Here is a 13,991-nt window from a genome sequence, read left to right on the forward strand (position 1 = left end):
GGTCTTCTGCATGCCCAGCGGGCCCTCTCTGAGCCCGTTGGGGCACTGATCTTATGTCTGTTGGGATGTGTCCAGGGGGCACCTGGATGCGCAGCCCCGCGCACCTGTGCCAGTGAATGAGGGCACTTTCCTGTGCATGCCTGCGGGACTCAAGGGGAGGGTTGGGGAGTAGGCTAGTGGACTTCTGCACCTGCGCTCCCAAGAATGTCCTATCACCTCCGACATTTCCTCCCCTCTCCACAGTACACAAGAGAAAAATATAAAAGAAAACCATGTTCTCACATGTACAGCAGTATGCTGTTTCTTGTCTTTCAGCGCCAATGCCACCTGGTCAAGTTCCGTCTCTGCCAGTGGGCAGAGATCTGCTCTCCTCCCGATTCCTCTCTGGGGAAGCCTGTGGTCACCAAAAAGCCTTTGTGTACTTCCAGCTGCAGCTCAGGTAGCCACCCCAGTCAGAAACCCCATCTTGTCCCTTTTTCCTCTGCTATTCTCACCAACAAGTTGTTCCCAGATGGTTTTCTCTAATCCAGCAGTGCCAAGACTCGACTCCTGCCAGTGTCCATCTGCTCACTGAGATGTTCTGTCTGCAGTTAGTCCAAACTACAGACAAGTCTCGGGAGCCAGAAAGCGCAGTCTCTTCTCACTCCTTCACCATCTTCTCCCCCGACTCCATTAACTGTTAATATGACCTTCAAATGAATAAAATAATATTTATATATTAATAATAACCATTTGTATAGTATTTTGGATTATAAACTATATCCAGTAGCATTATTTAATCTGATCTTATTTCATGTCATTGTCATATAATACAGAGGAAAACAAAAAGCTCAGGGCAGTGGTGGAATTGTGTCCCCCCCAAAACATGTGTCTAAGTCCTAACTTCTGGTGTCTATGTATTGGTCTTATATGGAAACAGGGTCATTGCAGCTGTAATTAAGTTAAGGATCTGTAGAAGAAATCATCTTGGGTATGGAATGGGCCTTAAGTCCAAACACTAATGTTCTTATAAGATAAATGAGAGGGAAATTTGAGATACAGGGACACACAGGGAAACAGGCCATGTGATGACAAAGGCAGAAATTAGAGTGATGTATTTATAAGCCAAGGAATGCTGCAGATTGTCTACAGCCATCAGAAGTTAGGATAATGGCATGGAATGGATTTTCCTCAGATCTCCCAGAAGGGAAAACCCAGCTGACACCTTGATTTTTTACTTCTGGCAGGCCTCAAGAACCATAGAGAAGAAATTTCTGTTGTTCTAAGTCACCTACTTTGTGGAAATTTGTTAAAGCAGCCCTAGGAGACTAATATATTCAATGAATTCACAAAGATTTATTATTGAGACCAGAGACTATCCATAAGGCCAGGCTGGAGGCTGATCTTACCTGATTTTAACAAGTGCTAACAAATCAAATTTTTCTTGTCAATATATTTTGAATGTTGTACTTCTATCTCTACAGTTGCCACACTGGCCTAGTCAATGACCTCTTTTATATGGACCCTGAAATAATCTTCTAACTGGCACTACTTCTTCCATGCATGCCTCCCTCCAGTCCACTCTTCACATAGCAGAAAGAATGGATTATCTTGAACCTTCAATGGATCATTTTATTCTAAGTGTAATGAGAAGTCATGGCCTCATGCTTTCAGTAGATTCCCATTGAAATTAGAGTACAAGACCCTCTACTCACTGTGACCTCCAAGGCATTTCTTGACCTGATGCAGGGCTTCTCTCTAAAACCCATTTTAAGCATCCTACCTTTGCTTACTCTGCTTCAGTCTTCCCCACAGATTATATACCACATGGGGGAAGAGACCATACTGGTCTTGCTCCACTGCCTAGTGGAGTGCCTGACACTTAGCAGATACTCAAAGGTTATTTACTGATTTAGTAGATGGATAAATAGATGGCTTAAGGAGGTCTCTCCACTCCTTTGTGGGTCTTTTTTTGATATGGCTCCAGAGTCTTTTTGATATGAGCGTATTCATTTAGTTGACATTTTTTGCTAGAATACTTGCGTTATCTACAGATTGTCCTTATAATAGTTCTTTTATTTGACTAGCCAACTTAGGAATCAAGCCAATTGGAATGGTAACTAAGATATTGCTCATTAAAATGGGAACTGATAAATCTTCCCATTTATCCAAAAGATGTCTCTTTTTATTTTCATATTTCAGCTGTCTTGTCCATGACCTATGAATTGGTTCTTCTCTGTTTGCTAGACAGTGCTCTGTTCATATTCTCTGGCAGTGGCTGCATCCATCTAGGACTATAGCTCCTGTGCTGTGGCTGATCCTCTTCTATGGTCCCAGTACTCACTGGGCTCTGGGGACACTCTTTCTTCTCCTTTCACTTTCAGGAATGAACTTTATGTGATAATGGTAACAGCTTCCTGACACTGCTGGTTTCTTGGTGCTTCATCATCCACTGGTGGTTTCTGCAACTCTCCAAACTTCCTAAATAGTTTCTCTATTAAAACCCCTTCAACTATCTGCATTGGAATCTGTTTTTTGCTGAAACCTGGACTTTAACATTGTATTAACTATTAAGACAGAGAAGTAAGGGTCTCGAGACAATATCTACTTGTTGGCTAATGAGCTTGCCACACTAATTTTGTCCTGGTTGCTTGAAGTTCATTTTTCATCTTCAGGCTAAGATAAGAAGTGCTCTTTGTCACACAGGGCAATATCAAGTTGAATTAATTGAATAACCTTAGCTTCCATGTCATAGAAGAAGCCCTGAATCAGTTTCATAAGTTACCTTCATGTACTATGGCAGAGACTGTTAACACTCACCCAATATCTATGTGTTGCAGCTAGGCTGGACCTTGTGATTGTATTCTGGTCCATGTGAAGTAGGTTTCATTGATGCGTGTCAGTGTCAGGGAGGGCCTTTTAAGACTTCTCTGTTTTCCCACTTACTCTTCCTTGACCAGAGCGACCGTCCAGGCCAATGCTTGGATGGTTCATCTACAAAAGGAAGGAGGGCTGTTCAACATAATGCAGCTTTTGCATGTCTGACAAACACACCTTTATTGTGTCAGTCTCAGAGATTTTGGGTTATATTTGTTACTTCTGCCCTGACTAGCCTATTTTGATTAATACATGTGCCATGCAGATTTATTCATCCCCAATATCTTAAGCTTTTTTGGGCCTAAAACAGCAATAAAAAACACTCAACCTATTAATCCTTCTCCCTAATACCAGGATCATAGTAGACATTGTAGCCAACCAGAGCACTCCTTCAAGGTGAGTATAGAGTGTCTTCTGAATTATTATCCATATAGAGCTCCCAACCAATACTGACAACCATTAGGCACAATCTAGCACTAGCTCCTGTTCCACATGGTGAGATTTTCTGTATGTTCAGTCCAACCACTTACTGAATTGTAATTTCACAATCTTTTGTTACTTATTTTCATAATGGGAAACAAAGAGTGTTTTCATGGTCTGTTTCAATTCAAGTTGTTGGTAAATTTTTGTGTGCTATTTTTTAAACATTCACAAAATAGATTCCTCATTCTATAATCAAATAACAAACCATAAAGAAATGCCCTCTACAAAAATTGATAATATTCCACATAAAAAAAATTTTTTTTGATCAAATACATTTGTGCTTTAGGTCAGATTCCAGTCCTTGATATTAAATAAATCTGAATGTGGAAACAGTTTTTTTCATTTATAGAATTCCTTGGTCCTAATATAAAAACAAAAATGAAAAATACTGAATTTTAATTTACAAAACCTTGTGTGAACTCAAGTGAGAAGAAAGTGAGTAGAAACTCATAAAGAACATCAGAATACAAGTATTCTTTAAGTCTAGTTTGACCTTTGTACTCGATATAGGTATACCAGGGGATTTTAGTTCTTTAATTATTTCTGGGACTATTTTGAACAAACTTTTCCCTAGAATAGATTTTTTTCAGAAGATGTGTCTACTTGTACCATAACAAGAAAGCTAAAGGATTCTCCAATTTTTTTTTTTTTTTTTTTTTTAGTATTCCTCAGTTACCTTTTTTTAGTATTAAAAAATCTGAACTCCTGCCATTTGCAACAACATGGATGGAACTAGAGAGAATTATGCTTAGTGAAACTGTAATTGAAAAACCAAAAAATTAAAGAAAAAAAAAAGAGTTTGAAAAAAAAATCTTTTAAAGTATTTTAAATTTTTATTCTTGTTTCATTTCTTAAATATTACAACAAGGGAAAAGTTGGCTAACATTAGGGTGATTGTCATCAACAGAATCCTCAGAGCAGAGACTAATATAATTTTGTGGAGTACTTGGAGAAGCAGAGAGAGGCTGTAACTCTGGACTGCCCTCATCAACCAGTCTGTTTTGTTTCACTTATTTGATATTCACAAATAAAGACATAGATGAACTGCTAAAAACAGATTTTAAGTTCACTGGTCTAATGTGTTGTCTAACTTGCTTGTATTATAGGCAAAAGCTAAAATTATCTTAGTCAGGGTTTCCTAGAGTTCCAGAGTCCATCTATTTAATTCCCACAAAAAATTATAGCACATCCTGGTCACTTGAAGTTCCAGCCTTTGAAGGAATTTCTTATAAGTATGTCTTGAAGGACTCCACATTGAGCATGTGTTTAAGAATGAAGATTAGACTACCTTGGGTAGTCTTCAGACACTAGAAAACAAACAAACAAAAAACACTACATTTGATTCTCTTGTCATTAAAGAGTTCCTGTTCAGGAATTCCCTTTGTAGTACTTCTCCTGGTCACAAACTAGATTTGGAATTGTGCCCCATCTATAAATTCTGATCACCCTTGTCATCTAATATCACCAATAAATCACTTTGCTTTCTGCTATAATTTTCTCCTGGGTTTCTTTCCTCTTGATATCTACACCAACACACTCCTACCTTGTCAGCCATAGTCAAGTCTGTACCACTGATTGCCTTCTTATTGAACTTTTTTAATCTTCAAACAGAATAAACTAGGAAACCCATGCATTATCTTTGAAAAAATAGAATACACTGCCTGATCAAATATAGAAAGTTAGCAAGAGTTCAAATATAGAATCACATAATTCTAAGTCTCTAACAGCAAAAATGTAGGCTTCACATTGCCCTTGAGTGCAAGGGCTCATTTCACAGTAACTAATTATTCCAGCCTTGAATGAGTCAGGACGAGACATTAAAAGTAATGGTTTACCCTTCCTAACTGGCTTTTCCATCTGTGATCTATGATAGACATAGCTGTTAAAAGTAATTTTCCTACATTTATGTATTACCGTTCCTTATTTAGGAATTTCACAGTCATTTGCATGTAGAGAAGGCTGGTGTTTCAGCAGTGATTTCAGTTAACTTTTGAGATCAATTCAACTATTGTACCCTGGCATCACCACTTCATTTCCTAACTCTGCGACCTTATTTAAGTTTCTGAATATCTCTATGCTTAATTTCCTCATTTACCACAATGGAGATAATCATAGTTCTAATAGGATTATCATGAGGATTAAATGAGATAACCTGTATGAATCATTGAGCACAGTGCCTGGTACACAGTGGGCATCAATAAAAGTTATCTATTAGTGAGAGAAATCAGTGAAGTTGAAAAGCTTTCTTAAAATAGATCAGTAGACTCCTGATGCCACATCTCCAGGCAGAATATCTGTATCTTGCAGGCTTCAGGTGCTTGATTTAACTCCAAAAGTGAAAACTGCCCAGTAGCTTCCAGAGACACTGGAGAAATGGAGGCATTCATTGCCAGCTAGATGTTTTCTCTCATTTAAGAAAATAAGAGAGAAAAAAAGAAGCAGAAGAACTAGAAACCAGTGATTCAAAATCATTAACATGTAGTACAATCATTTAGGTTTTGGGAAATGATGAGTTTGGCACCTATGGAAACCTTTCTGCCTCTTTCTCTGGTGTTGCAAAGGGAGAAAATGTCCACCTGACTATCATTCCCACTCTTCATCCACAAATTGTCTGTGATCTGTACTTCAAACTTCCCAAATCCTTCCATGTTATACAGTCTAGAAAAGAACCTTTTATTCATGCTGAATAAGATGGAAACAAAGATGAATGACTGTCATATGTTAAATCCTCTTTTGGAGCTTTTCAGTGCTTTGTTTATTTTTAGTTATAGCATTACAAATGCTATTTCATGTTTAGTTTTTGGTCTCTGTTACACTTATATTCATATCTTCTCATCTGATAGTTGGTTACCCCACATATCCTGTTTGAAAGGTTAGTGTGTCCCTTTTAAATCTACTTCTAGGGTGAGGTGGAGTAGTGGGAAGAGCATGGATGATGAGGATTGGCAAACCTGGGTCCAACATTTGTGCTAATCCTTATAGGCTGTGTGACTTTAAGCAACTAACATAACTTCTTGAAGCAGCAATTTCCTTGTATGTGAAGTGGAGGTACATCCTATTCTTCATGAAATTGTTTCAGGGAATTAGTTGTCATATATGTGATATATAATATGAATAATTGTTGCTCACTAAATGTTAATTTCCTTCTTTAACATTATTCTCCTAATTGAGCATTATTCTCCTAATCTCTCACTACTTCTAGAGCCTAGAGAACTCCAGAGAATCCTTCTCATGCAGTTCCAGGTAGATGAACTAGAGGTTCAAAAAAGAATGAAAGAAAGTGCAAAACTAATGAATCCCATTCTTTGGTACCCTCCATTTAATTCTGGATGCCAGTAACATGTGAGATATAACTAGTCCTTGGAATTCCACCCTGCCACTGTTGGAACATTTATAGTTCTACTGCATGTGGCATGTGTGCGTGCATATCCAAATAGAAGCACATGCAACTATATCATGTGTGGAGGCTTAACTCAAAAGAAAGAAAGTTATAACCCTGTCATCCAGTCACAAAGACTCACATTTAGAGAATGATGGAAGAACTTTTACAAAGCATCAGACAAATAAAGACAAATTACTTAATACAAATCAAACTGTACATAAGTACTTTAAGGTATTTAGAGTAGGAGAGATTAGCATCGATTCAGTGACATTTATTGAGCAGTTTTTATGTAGCTGGCACTGTGCTTGGAACAGGAGATTAAAATAAAAATGAATAAGACATGGTCCATGCTCTCATAAAACTCTCTGTCTGATGAGAGACACAGGCATATAACCAAATAAACACAGGGCAGGCACACTCAAGAGCACTTATACAATGCACAGAAAAATATGGTCTTTGAGTTATAGTTAAAAGGACAGTAAGGTTTGATTAGGCCAGGAATTGCAAACTCAAACTCCTAGAGCAATCGAGAACATAATGTAAATGAAAAAAACAAAGAGTAATTCAGTACAAGACATTCACTGTTCTTGGCACTTTATTTGTATTAACTCATTTAGTTTTCATTATTATTACCATTATTATCTCTGTTTTACTCTTGAGGAAACTGAGGCACAATGAGATTGAGTGACTAGTCTACAGCACATTGCCCTGAAATATCATGGCCAGGACCCAAACCTAGGCATTCTGGGTCTGGTGTCCATGGTATTCATTACACTTTTTGCTTTTCTATAAATAAGACAATTGAGCAAGTGATATGCAACCTCAGAGTTCAAGAGACTCCACCCTGTTGTTTTAAAAAATGATAGCTAAATAATCCTATTTTTTCCTGCAGAGGAGTCAGAAATCAAGCTTGCACCATCCTTATTAATTATCCAAAAATTTAAATGTTGGCAAATAATTTAAAAAATAAGCTTTTTATGGACAAAACAAAATGATCATAAGCTGCAAATAGCTCATGTACCACCAGGTTGAGACTTCTAGATTAGGCAGGGAGGATAATTATATATGCAAAGTCATGAAAGAGATCATGAGCAATATGGGTGCCCAGAATAGAACACCAGGGACAGATAAGGCTGGAAAGGCTTTGGTACACATAGTAAGGAGTGAATATTTTACCCAATTTGCAAAGGAAGACAGTAAAAATTTTTGTCTCTGTGGCATGGTTCAAGGTGGGTTATTCAAGGAAGGTGATGCACGCCTCTCTAACCTTGCTTCTCCCTTAGCTTCACCTGGCACCAAATGTTTCAGTCACCTAAACTGTATGCAGCTCCTAAAAACAAAAGAAGGGCCCACATTTCTCTGACTTTGTTAACTTCTGCCTGGAATGTTCTCCATTCAGCTGGAGAACAAATACTCTTCTAGGAAGGTTTAACTCAAAGGAGCTAATTCTTTCTAAAACTTTTCTGATTTTCCAAGTCTCTATCCCCTTCCTGCCTCCCAGTCTAAATGTTCAAAATTGACCACTCCCTCCTTTGGGCATTTACTTTATTTAGTACTGTGTGTTTATCATGGCACATGTAACATTTCATTGTACTTCTTTTCTGATAGATCTATGTCCTTTACTAATGTAAGATACTAATGTATAATACTTTTAGGCCAAGGAATATCTTATTATTGTCTGTATTTCTAGGGAATAAGACAATGTTTGATACACAACAGACACTAAAATGTTTGATTAATGAATGAATAGATGGATAAGTACTTTCGGAAATTATGAAGTACTAAGGTGGCTTTTGAACACAGCAAAGGTTCTGAATGTTTCATCTCTTAGATATTACAAAACATAAGACAACAAATAGTGGATATTGATCTGAGGGGATGCTTTGGTTATTTTATATTACCCTTTTGGGTTCAAATAGTTTGTTTGTTTCTGTTTCTCTATCAATATATCAACGAATCTCACAAAACATTATTTTTCAAAGTTGCCTGTGTGAGATAGCTATTGCTGTATAACAAAGCACCCCAACATTTGATGCTTGAAACAATAACAACCATTTATTATTGCTCATGGATCAGCTGTGTTGTTCCACTGATTTGGACTGGGCTCAGCTGGGCTCAACTAGGCTCTTTCATATAGCTGTGGTCAGCTGGAATCCATCTATCTGTGTCAGATCCTCCTGACCTCATTAGCTTTGTGTTCTCACTGCATTCATAATTCTGTTACTAAAAATATCAGTCATAGATTAGGACTACCTATGTCAATGACTATTATTTTCTCAGAAGATGGTTCATTTATTCATTCTTTGGTTTATTTATTAAACAAATTGTACTTTAAGGCCAACTTTATGCCAAACATTGTGCATAATATTAGGAATAGAGAAATAGGTCTCTGACCTAGAGAAAGCAGAATCTAGTGTGGGAGACAAATGTGCAATAGAAAAATTATAGTCCTATGACAATCATGTCCAGCTTGAAGCAACTCGAGGAGCATGAGACCTTCGCCTATTGTTCTTTATAAGATTATAAAGGGTCTTAAGTCTGAGAGGGGGAATTGTTATTTTTTATTATTATAAAAAATTAATTAATTTTTAAAAAAGAAAAAGAAAAATTATAGTTCCAGAGTAAACAATAGAAGTGTAACAATAGAAAAGTTATGAAGTGCAGAGGAGGGGGTGATTACCTATGTGGAGGAGGAGGTCAGTGGTAGAACTAGGTGACAAAAGTCTTCTTGGAGGATGGGATGATGGAACTCTTATTTGGATATGGAATTGCTTACTAGTTCTGTGTAGATACCTCTGGCCAGGATAATTAAGATTTGCTGCATGTAATATACCCTTAAGGTATTGATCTTTCCTAGGTATAATATTAGTTTGTTATGTGAAAAATGGAAATGATAACCTAGCATGCTTTCCTCTCCTAGCCATTTGTCAGTTCCTGGCACTATAAAGCAGTGCTTAAGAATACAGAACCTGGTCCCAGATTGCCTGGGTTTAAATCTTAGCTCCACTATTTATTAAGTGTGCCTCAGTTTATACTTCTCTGAAATTGGGATGGCAATGTGAAGATTCAATGCATTAATATCTATAAGGCTAGGGACTAGCACATAGAAGTTGCTCATTAATTGTTAGTTATTTTTAATGTTTTTTTCTTTTAGACTTTTTCTCTTTCCTCCCTTAAAAGGTTCAGATAAAAATTTATCAACCTGATACAGTTGTTGTGAATATTTAATGAAATTAAATATATGAACATCAAGTAGTGCCTAGCACATTGAAAGTGCATTGTATGTGTACATTATTGCCATTCTATTTATACATGTTTATCAAAAGAATTGAAGCCATCTATTCTTCATTTTTAGGGGTTCAAAAACATTTTTCTTATTATATAGTCTTATCTATCACTAGGCAGAGATTATAATTTATTTATGTATTTCCTTTTGGAAGCATGGTGGGATGATGGACGGGTCTAGATATCCTAAGAAAAACTCCAAGGCAGTGTTTGATTGGTGAGGGCTTTACACAATTCTGATGTTGCACAGTGCTAGGAAAACAGGTCCTCAGGTAGAACTCTTCAGACACACCTGCACACACATCTTATCTCCTGGTGATGGGCACATCCCATGATAGCCCCCACTGCATCATCCTGTACTGCCTGCCTTTTGATTATGCATAGAAGTAGCTGATCCCCAAATTATAGTATTTACTGTCTCTAACAGGAGACAGAAATCAGGTAGAAAGATGCTAACAAAAGTAATCAATAGAGCAGAAGATGAACCACTGAAAAGAATATAATGAGATAGTAGAAGTCAACTCAAATATATTGTGGTTACTAATTAAAGAATTTTCTGGCTAAATTTAAAGATACTTAAATAACAGGTAGAGCATTTTCAAGCAATATCTGGCAGATCATGAAAACTGATTAACTCTTAGATGAATGGATGAATGAATGATAAGGTTATGGAAATGCTTACTAACATTGATTACATGCTATCAGAGAAAACCATTTAAAAACTATGCTTTGATTATTCTACTAAAAGTGAAGAGGTTTTTCAGCACTGTGGAATAGCTGTCAGAGTTGTTCCCTTAAATGCTTAATGAATTTTACAATGTTGTGGTGACCTGATGGAATTTGTAATTTGAAGATCATAGATATGGAACAAAGGGAGTAGACTGAAATCGTATTCCTGAATTAAGAATCTCAACATTAAGTATTCAAGACCTAATAGAATTGAAATGCCAATCTGTGGTAAAGCCTTGCAGAGTCATTTGTCACTGTGTTTGATTATGCTCTAAGGCCTTATTTGATTCCAAGGTTTTGCAGTGAAAAGAGTACTGGATTTAGTTAAATGGAGCTGGATTCATGGCCAGCATGCATCAGAGGTGCCATTCACATAGACTACAGCATGGATGATCTTTCATGGAGTCATGCAATGAGGCAGCTCTGCTTGGATTCAAATCCTTGCTCTTCTACCTACTAACTGTGTGACATGAAGCAAGTTAATTGTTTCCTCTGTTATAAGTATGAACACTACATTAGAAATCAAAGTAGTATGTACAGTACCTAGGATAGTGTCTTGCTCATATTTGGTGATTTTTTTCATATTGCCACTTATTAATTAAGTATAGGAAGGCATTGACTATGGATCTGGATTAGTACAGACACTTTTGCATCTGGATATTTTGCCTCATCTGAGAGGCAGCTTTAATTAGTGTAAGGGTTAAGCACATAAAGCTCTGGGCTCAGACCTCCTTGGTTCAAATTTTGATTCTGCCACTAACTAGCTTTGGAACTTTTGGTGAGTTAAATAGACTCTTCTTACTTCTTATTCTAGCATCCTCAGACATTGTAATTGCAGTACCCACTTCATAGAGGTATTAGAAGGACTAAATGAATTAAATTGTGATGTACTTGGAAGGGTCTCCAGTATATATTAAGCAACATATAGATACTTGTTAAAATAAAAACTGATGGGAACTTAGAAAGCTATAAACTACTGAAAGAAATCTGTGAATGATTGTGTGGGACTACTTTTTTTTTTAACAAAACAAGTTGCTTATATTAGTGGCATTGCATGACATTTTGATCCATCACCAGGACATGGAATTAAAATTATTTTGCCAGTTTTTTAAAAGTATATTTTATTGATTATGTTGTTACAGTAGTTCCATTTTTTCCCCCTTTACTCCCCTCTGCCCAGTGTCCCCCATCCCTCCAGCAATCTCACCCCCCTAAGTTCATGTCTATGGGTCGTGAATACAAGTTCTTTGACTTCACTCTTTCCTATAATATTATTAACTTCCCCTGTCTATTTTGTACCAACAAATTATGCTTATTAATCCCTGCACCATTTCCCCATTTCTCCCTCTTCACTCCCAGCTGATAACCCTCCAAATGATCCCCATACCTATGATTCTGTTCCTGTTCTGGTTTTCTTAGTTGGATTTTGTTTTTATTTTTTAGATTTAGCTGTTGATACTTGTGAGATTGCTGTCACTTTAGTGTTCACAGTTTTGATCTTCTTTTTCTTAAATAAGTCCCTTTAACATTTTACATAAAAATGGCTTGATGATTACAAACTCCTTTAGCCTTACCTTGTCTGGGAAGCACTTGATCTGACCTTCCTTCCTAAGTGATAGCTTTGCTGGATAGAGTAATTTTGGTTGTAGGTCCTTGCTTTTCATCACATTGAGTACTGCTTGCCAGTCCCTTTCTGCCTGCAAAGTTTCTTTTGAGAAATCAGCTGTTAGTCTTTTAGGCACCCCTTTATAGGTAACTCTCTGCTCTTATCCTACTGCTTTTAAGATTCTCTCTTTATCTTTCCCCTTTGACATTTTAATGATGATGTGTCTTGGTGTGGCTCTCTTTGGATCTAACTTATTTGGGACTCTCTGTGCTCCCTAGGCTTGTATGTCATTTCCTTCGCTAAATTTGGGAAGTCTTCCTCCATTATTTTTTCACGTAAGTTTTCAATTTCTTGATCTTCCTCTTCTCCTTCTGGCACCCCTATGATTTGGATGTTGGCACCTTTAAAGTTGACTCAGAGGTTCCTAAGCCTTTCCTCATTTTTTTCAATTTGTGTTTTCTCATTCTGTACTAGTTGACTGTTTTTTTCTTCTTTATGTTCCAAATCATCAATTTGAACCCTGGATTCCTTCCCTTCACCATTGGTTTTGTATGGATTTTTCTTCATTTCACTTAGCATAGCCTTTACTTCTTCCCTTATGCATTTGCCATACTCAAGCATATCTGTCAAGCCTGTGAGAAGCTTTATCACTCGTGTTTTGAATTCTACATCTGTTAGGTTGGCTATCTCCTTGTCACTTAATTCTCGCTCTTTTCAGCCATACTTCTCTGTCCCCTCATCTTGACAGGCTCCTATGTTTATTTGCCTCTGTGTCATACCTGTTATGTTGTAAGGGGCAGAGGCTTAGGTATTTGTCACAACAAGGTGACCTGTTTCACCACGTTGTAGCCCTGTATGAAAGGGAGGGGTCTGAGAGGGAACAATGTCAGTTGCTCAGCTCTCTCCCCCTTTCTGGGCACTTCTCCCACTTCCATATGGGACTGGCGCCTCTCCTGCTGTTGCCCTGACTGTCATTCCCAGAGTGGGTGGATCTGTGGATGTTCTACAACCATGGGGCCCTTTAAACAAATGGACTCTACTGGGAGACTGGCAGTTTCTTCTGCCACGCTAACTCCCACTGGTTTGCACAGTCAGAAGTGATGAGGCTTGATTTCCCCCGGTGCTGGGTCTGTGAGCTGCAGGGTCTAGTGAGGAGCTAGGAATGCTCCCCAGGTGTGTCTCCCAACTTTTTAAAATGTGTAAGTGTGCTTTCCACTGGCCTGCTGGTGCTGCTGCTGCTGCTGCTGCTGCCACCACACCGAGTCCTCTCCCCCCAGGTTCTGCCCCTCCTACCTGTATGGATGAGTATTTCTTCTTCATATCTTTGTTTGTTGGACTTCTATGCAGCTCTATTTCCTGAAACTTCTGGTTGTCTCTAGTTTTGAGGTAATCGTATTCCTTCTTAGTTGTGGAGGAAGACCCAGTGTGCCTCCATCTTGGCCAGAAGAATTTTCTCATTTTTTGATGAACATTCTTATTCTGCCAAAGAAAATGGTGGGAAGAATTATGATTTCAGTCTGTAAACATTAAACAAAAATAAGAATAAATAGGAGATTCAAGATGGCGGAGGAGTAACTGGAAGTTACACTAACCTCCTCCCAGGACCAGTCTGGACTTACAACTTAATTGTGGAGAAATAATCTCGAATAA

This window comes from Furipterus horrens, unplaced genomic scaffold (genome assembly GCF_987537825.1).
Source record: "Furipterus horrens unplaced genomic scaffold, mFurHor1.1.pri manual_scaffold_2, whole genome shotgun sequence".
Lineage (NCBI taxonomy): Eukaryota > Metazoa > Chordata > Mammalia > Chiroptera > Furipteridae > Furipterus > Furipterus horrens.